Here is a 7471-nt window from a genome sequence, read left to right as displayed (position 1 = left end):
GGGCCCCAAAACGGGAGATATCTATGCCAGCTTCCTGCATAACTCAGCGTACGCATCTCGCAATAGTAGGGGAAGAAACCGCCCCGTGTGGTTTAGTAAGAGCAATGAACAGATGTTTGACACCCTGTGGGCGTATACCAACCGTCGCCACTTCGTAGGCCTTAAGTGCCCTACCCACATACAGCTTCGGTACATCCGGGAATGCAGGATATGAAATAGAACGCAAATCGCCCTTGGTGCGGTTAGAAATGTGGAAGGTGACCCTATCCGGAGTCAAGACACGACCCGTAAGGTCTAAGGCTCTCACATCCGAGACCCTGCGACAAGAAATCAGGCAGAGTAACATCGCCAGCTTAGCTGAAATCTGCTTCCTCAACAAGTATTTATTAGAGTGCCACTCTTGGAACAAGTTAAGGACTTTGTTTACAACCCACAAGACGGAATAGCGTGGCTCCGGAGGAACTGACAACCTAATACCCCGCAATAGTTTGCAAACCAGGGGATGTTCCCCTATCTGGTGATTATCCAGAGGGGTATGGCCTGCCGAGATTGCTGACCTAAAAGTATTTATGGACCTGTACGCCAAACCTTCCTTTGCCAACGAGGCTAGGAAGTTAAGGACATGGACAACGTCTGCCCCCATCGGATCAATTTGTTGTCGCAGACACCAACTACCCCACGAGACCAGGCTGACCGGTACCTCTTGCTGGTACTGTCAGCCCAGGATTTGGCCAGCAGTGTGGCAGCGTCCTCCGAAAGTCCCGGGACTTGCCAACGTTGCCTGTAACCCGCCAGGCCATCAGACACAGACTGCCTGTAGCCAGCTGGTGGTGAGGATTCCCTTGGGGATCCTGGAGAAGATCGGGAACGAGGGGTAGAGGGATTGGAAAATCCCAGGAAAGTTCCATCAGAACTGGAAACCAGGCTTGCGATCTCCACGTCAGGGTGATCACCACCAGATCCGCCCGTTGTCTCCTCACCTGGGTTGACACTCTCATGATCATCGCAAAGGGGGGAAACGCATAACCCCTCTCCTTGCTCCAATCCTGCAGAAAGGCATCTACTGCCGCTGCTTTCAGGTCCGGGCGCCAACTGAAATAGCGCTCCAACTGGGCGTCCAGACGGGAAGCAAAAAGATCCACTGAAAACGGACCCCATCTGGTCTCGATTGCCTTGAACACATCGGAACGAAGTTGCCATAGGCTGGTGTCCCTCCAGTGACGAGACCACCAGTCCGCCACCTGGTTGGATGAACCGGGAAGGTGCTCCGCCAACAGGGATATCCCATTGGACAGGCAACACTCCCACAGATTGCGGGCAAGATCGGACAACGCCCTGGACCGGGTTCCCCCGAGATGGTTGATGTAGCACACCGCTGCCACATTGTCCATTTTCAGAAGGACACAGCACTGAATCCTGTCCTTCGTCCAACACCTCACCGCAAATGAGCCCGCCATCAGCTCCAAACAGTTGATGTGAAGGGCCTTTTCTGCGGATGACCATACTCCGCCGGTAGAAACCGCGCCGCAACGCGCTCCCCAGCCCACGCCACTGGCATCGGATTCTATTATCAAATCCGGCTTTGAACCGAAGATCGCCCGACCGTTCCACGCATCCACATGCTCGATCCACCACTGTAGCTCCGTCTTCGCCTCGTCCGTGAGGGGGACGATCTGGGAGTAGGTAAGGCTCTTGCGCAGGTGAAAAGCCTTGAGGCGTTGAAGGGCCCGGTAGTGAAGAGGGCCCGGGAATATCGCCTGAATGGATGACGACAAGAGACCTACCACCCTGGCTAGATGTCGTAACAAGATTGTTGGCCATGCCAGAGTGCACCTCAACTCGTGCCTGATCCTGGATAACTTCCGAGAAGGCAGGGACAAGGTGGCCTCCTCTGAGTCTATTAAAAACCCCAGGAACTGCATCCTCCGAGATGGGAGAAGGTCCGATTTGTCCTCGTTGATGATGAACCCCAGGGATTCCAGAAGGCTCACTGCCCTCTGAAGATGGACCAGTAACCTCCGCGGATACTGATTCAGGAGGAGCATGTCGTCCAGATAAATTATTAGAAGGATGCCCTCCGACCGGAGGCGCTCCACCACCGGCTTCAGCACCTTGGTAAAACACCACGGAGCGGAGGACAGTCCGAAAGGAAGGGAGGCAAACTCGTAAATCTGCCGACCCCACTGGAACTGAAGAAAGCGCCTATGAGGGGCGAAAATGGGGATCGTGAGTTAAGCATCTTTCAGGTCCAGCCGGTCCATCCAATCCCCTTCCAAAAGCAGGTCCCGCAGGAGGTGAATACCCTCCATCTTGAAATGTCAATATATGAGCCAACCGTTGAACTCTTTGAGATTTATTACCGGACGATAGCCCCCGTCCTGTTTCTCTACTAGAAAAATATTGCTGAGAAAACCCTGAGGGTGTAGCTCCGACTGCACGATGGCTCCTTTTTGGAGTAGATCTGCGACCTCTTTGTCTATCTGAGAACATTGGGAGGGCGTGAAGGTTATGGGTCTGGGGCGAAAGGACTGCCTGGGAAGCTCCGAGTACTCTATTTGGAACCCTCCGACGGTCTGTAAGACCCAAGCGTCGGAGGTGAGCAAATACCAGGCGTGAAGAAAACACTGAAGTCTGCCCCCCACTCTCAAACCCTTCGCATTCTGAACTCTCACCTCTTTGATTATTGTAGCCGTCGTCTCCTCTGCCTCTTCCACCACGGCAGCGGGGGCCTCTGGTGTGGTAGAAGTTTCAGAAATTGTCGGGATCCTGGTACTGACCCCTGTGGGAGTCGCCCTGCTTGTAGGAGCCTCTGTCATAGGGTCTGCCGGTCGAGCGCCCCCTCCCACGACCGGCTGCGCCAAAAACACGAGGGGTGAAAATTCACGGATGTCTGGGCCTTGTCAAGAGAGTTGAACGTGTTCACGAATTTGCCCAATTCCTTGACAAACGGGTCCCCGAAGAGATTACCTTCTGCCAATGGGCCTGCCTCGGGCGTGGCCAGTTCCCCTAACTTCGGGTCGATCTTAATCAGAATGGATCTCCTTCGTTCCATGGAAATTGCCACATTAGCGTTCCCAAGGAAAATAATTGCTCTCTGCGCCCACCCCGAAAGCGTCTCAGGGGAGATTAGAGAGGCCAAGGCCTTGGCATTCTCGGCCATGTCTAAGATCTTAGACAAAGGCCCGCCCTGTCCAAGAGTTTATCTTGGCACGCTCTCCAAGATCGATCGATGCCCTTCTTGGGGTCCTTCATGAACTTCGTTAAAAAGGTGGACATCTTGGCGTCAATCTCTGGAGTAACTGTGACCTTACCCTCTAAGGCGGGGCGCGGGCACTCCGCCCGAAGGCAACTACGAACCTCCTGATCTAAAGGCTTACGAAGCCAAGCCGCCATGTAGGCCGCAATCTTGGGGGCGGAGACCCATTGCGACGAGCGCGGGTGAAGCAGCTCGTCCGGATTGAGCATATCCGTACTGGGATCTGAGGACGACGGCTGAGTGGGCTGGGAGGGAAGCCACGAGCGCTCTGGTTCCCCATCCCCATCCGAGGTCTGGGGAGACTCATCCGGGTCAACAGAGGCATCATCCTGCCCCCCGAGTCTCCAGTCGGCACTCCTTTGGAACTGAAGGGGTTTCCGAGGTTTTCGCATCCAAGAACAACTTTTTCAAGCGTGAGAAGGCGTCCGAATCCACCCCATGTCTGAAGAGCGCTTACGCTTAGGATCTATCGCGCTCGTAGATGGTTGGCCTGGAGGTAGGGGGTCCGTTTTCCCCGAAGGGTCTTCCCTCTGCCCGAGGGGTTGGCATTGAGTTTGCAGCTGGTCGATTTTCTTCTCCAGTGGCGCAACCACCCGGGACACGGCCTTCATAATGGAGGAATTCATAACTTGGCAAAAATGGTCATCAACCGGCAGGTACATGACCTGCTCCCTCTCCTCCTCCTCATAATACTCTTCGTACTCCATAGCAATGTAAAAGCAACCAGCTAAATCAATCAGGGGTTATGATAGGGCCAGGCCCCTATATACCGGCTCACACTCAGTGGGGTGTATACAAATATACTGGGACCCAGCAGCCTCCTCTATGAGGCACCGCGAAGTAAACCTGCCTGGGCCGGTCTCGTATGCACACACAATTGCCCTACCCGCAGCGTGGGTGTTCAAGCTCCAGGCAGGGGCTCTGGAAAATATATTTTATCCCTAACGCTGCCCAGACACAAAGGCAAAGCAAATCTTCCCCCGTGGCGCGCGAGTCAAACTGAGCCGCGTCTACCGAACGACAAAGCGGAACTCAGCGACTCGCGCCCACCGGGAGGTGAAGCTCCGAAGAGCGGCAGCGAAGGACGCGCGGTCCCCTAGCGGCGGGAGGCCGCCCGCGCACAGAGTCTGACAGACTTAAACCGCGAAAGGAGCGGAAAACGCTCCCGCGGTATCAGCACAGAGTCCAAGTCTAACCCCAAGGGAAAAACATACACGCGCTAACCCGCGCGACCCTGCACTATTCGAAATACAAGCACAATCAATTCACAGTTAGTCAGAATCAAAGAAAGGAAAGACACTCATCTGTATGCTGCTGGAGCAGCGAAGAAAGAGGAGGATAGAGTGCCAACAGAGGAAGATATGAGGAGTCCTGGCTTGGGATTGGACAGTTGCTGACGGGACATTTTTTGTTTCCATTTTCCCTGGTTCTCATGGGAAATGGAGTTTGGTTGTGAATGTTAATCCTTTTAAGGGCTGCTGGAGTACAATACATGGAGAAAGTGACAGCCTAATCAGAAGCCTCCGCTCCTGACATAGAATTAGGATAATCTGCAGTGAAGAGAAAGATATGAGGGAAAATCAAGAAAAATGCAAAAATAGATTCCTACAACGTGGGTACAAGAATCAGACTGTAGAAGCAGCAATATCCAAAACTAGATCTCAAGCAAGCCAAGACCTGTTGAAATATAAAACTAAGTCTAACACTAACACAGATGCCACTTTGAAGGAACCTGCAAGATTGATACTGTGATACAGTAGACAGGAGGGACGGATTAGGGCCAGCACTGCCAGCACTGTGCTATTTTAAATAATTACTTTTCGTGTGGTGTCACATTATTGCTCCTGTGTTTTAATACAAAACTAAAACTTCCTACCTCGTAGCGCTCGCTCTCCCTCTTCGCGCACAGCTGATGTCAATAGCTGTTGGCGCCATTCTTTGATCTATCAGCCAGCCGCCGCCATCACCTCCGGCGTGCACGCTGACTCCGCCCCCTTCTTAGGCTACGCCCCCGACCTCGCTACAAATACCGCTGATCCAATTGCGGTGGTTAGAAACCTTTGTCCCAGTTCCTGAGGCGGAAGCCGGGAACTGGAGGTACTGTGCTATTTTAAATAATTACTTTTCGTGTGGTGTCACATTATTGCTCCTGTGTTTTAAAACAAAACTAAAACTTCCTACCTCGTAGCGCTCGCTCTCCCTCTTCGCGCACAGCTGATGTCAATAGCTGTTGGCGCCATTCTTTGATCTATCAGCCTGCCGCCGCCATCACCTCCGGCGTGCACGCTGACTCCGCCCCCTTCTTAGGCCACGCCCCCTCTGTCTCCCATAAATGTGCCTGCACAGGACGCGCAGCGGACGAGCGCAGCGGGAGCGCCGTTTGCGCACCGAAGGCGCGCCTAAGGCAAGCCCGTCTGTGCCCGTCCGGGCCCAGACGGCCTTAGGCCTAGTTACTATGCCCAATCCGCAAAATCGCATCTCATACTCCAGAGGCTCACTGCTTGCCTGGAACCCGGAAAAACACCCCCAGTGCAAATACATCCTCAAGGAGGACACCCCCTATGTAGGATGTATCCTCTGCGATAAACTTGAGGAAACGAAACGCCACCAGGGACTCCGGCTTGCCCTTCTTAATTGCAGATCCTTAGTAAAGCATGCTCACGAAATCAACATCCTCGTTCAGGACTCGCTCCTAGACCTATTGTTTCTGACGGAAACTTGGCTGACCCCGCATAGCGACTTCGATGTGGCTAATGCAACCCCCCCGGTTACCAAATATGCTGCCTGAATAGATCAATCGGCAGAGGTGGCAGCTTAGCCATACTCTACAAAGAGCACCTTAAATGTAGAATTGAGACCGGAACTGTTAAAAAATGCGAGAACTGCCACTTCACAATCCAGATCTCACCATCTACCTCCCTTTCGGGACTGCTTGTGTACCGGCCTCCAGGCTCCCTAGGCAAATTCACCAGCACTTTGATGGACTACATCTTACTCAAGACCATCTCAGTCTCTAACTTTCTCCTCTTAGGGGATTTTAATATGCACTTCCTGGACCCCACGGACAATGCCGCAGCAAACTTGCTCGCGGATCTCACCACAGCTGACCTCCTACTCCAAAATCCCAAAGCCACCCATGAGAAAGGTCAACTCCTGGACCCCATCTTCTCCAACATCGGGAACCTGTACGCCCAGGACCCCACCCCTCTGCCTTGGACAGACCATATGCTAATTCCTATGCACTGGTCACTCGAAACGACACCAGTGCCCAAACAAAAAACAAGGGTTCAAGCCAGAAGATGGCACAAGCTAGTACCAGAGGAATGGGAGGCCAAATTACGCGACACCATCGCCCCTTTGTCCACAGACCCAAACACCGCGGACAGAGAATTCATGGATTGGCTAGTCCGACCCCTAGACAGCTCCATCCCACTGACTAGCACGCTTAAACACGTGAAAAGAATCTGCCCCTCTCCCTGGTACACACCCGCCCTTACCACTCTTAAAAAACAATGCAAAAAGACAGAACGCACGTGGAGAAAAAACAAGTTAGCAGAAGAGAAAAGCGCCTATCTCCACACCATGAAAGCTTACAAACTAGCCTTACAAGATGCCAAAAGGACTTACTACGAGGAAAAAATAAAAAACTCCTCCTGCTCATCCAAGGAAACCTTTTCCATTCTCAAAGATCTCCTCCATGTCCCGGACCCCCCACAGAAACCTATGGACCCCAAAGAAGCGGGGGAAAAATGCATCAAGTTAGCCACCTTCTTCGACGAAAAGATTAAAAAAATTCTAGTCTCCCTCCCACCCGCCAACTCCGATGCCTTAGAGAGAGACAAGGAGCAGATACCCCACGTCGACAAACCCTCCCTGGAGTCACTTGGCCCAGTTACAGAAGAAGAAGTAAGAGTCATACTTACCTCAATCAAGAGCGGAGCCCCGAGCGACCCAGTCCCCATACGTTTCGCCAAAAACATCACGCAGACTATAGTTCCCCAATTGACAGCCCTGATTAATATCTCACTGGAACAGGGAGAGGTCCCTTCTAATTGGAAGGAAGCTGTCGTCAAAGCGCTTCTCAAGAAACCGTCGCTCGACCCCACAGACCTCTCCAACTATAGACCTATCTCACTTCTTCCTTGGATAGGGAAAGTCGCCGAAAAACTAGCAAATAAAAAGCTGTCATACTACCTTGAGTCAAACCATCTCCTC

The 7471-nt window shown here is 52.7% G+C and overlaps 2 pseudogenes; both read right to left on the bottom strand.

The window, feature by feature from the left end:
• Positions 1-303: 303 nt before the first annotated feature.
• LOC147731641 (uncharacterized) lies at positions 304-2309 on the bottom strand (annotated as a pseudogene).
• Positions 2310-2318: 9 nt separating this feature from the next.
• LOC147731640 (uncharacterized) lies at positions 2319-3963 on the bottom strand (annotated as a pseudogene).
• Positions 3964-7471: the final 3508 nt, after the last annotated feature.

Source organism: Lissotriton vulgaris, chromosome 2_1, assembly GCF_964263255.1.
Source record: "Lissotriton vulgaris chromosome 2_1, aLisVul1.2, whole genome shotgun sequence".
NCBI classification, from domain to species: domain Eukaryota; kingdom Metazoa; phylum Chordata; class Amphibia; order Caudata; family Salamandridae; genus Lissotriton; species Lissotriton vulgaris.
This window is presented reverse-complemented; position numbering and strand designations above follow the sequence as displayed.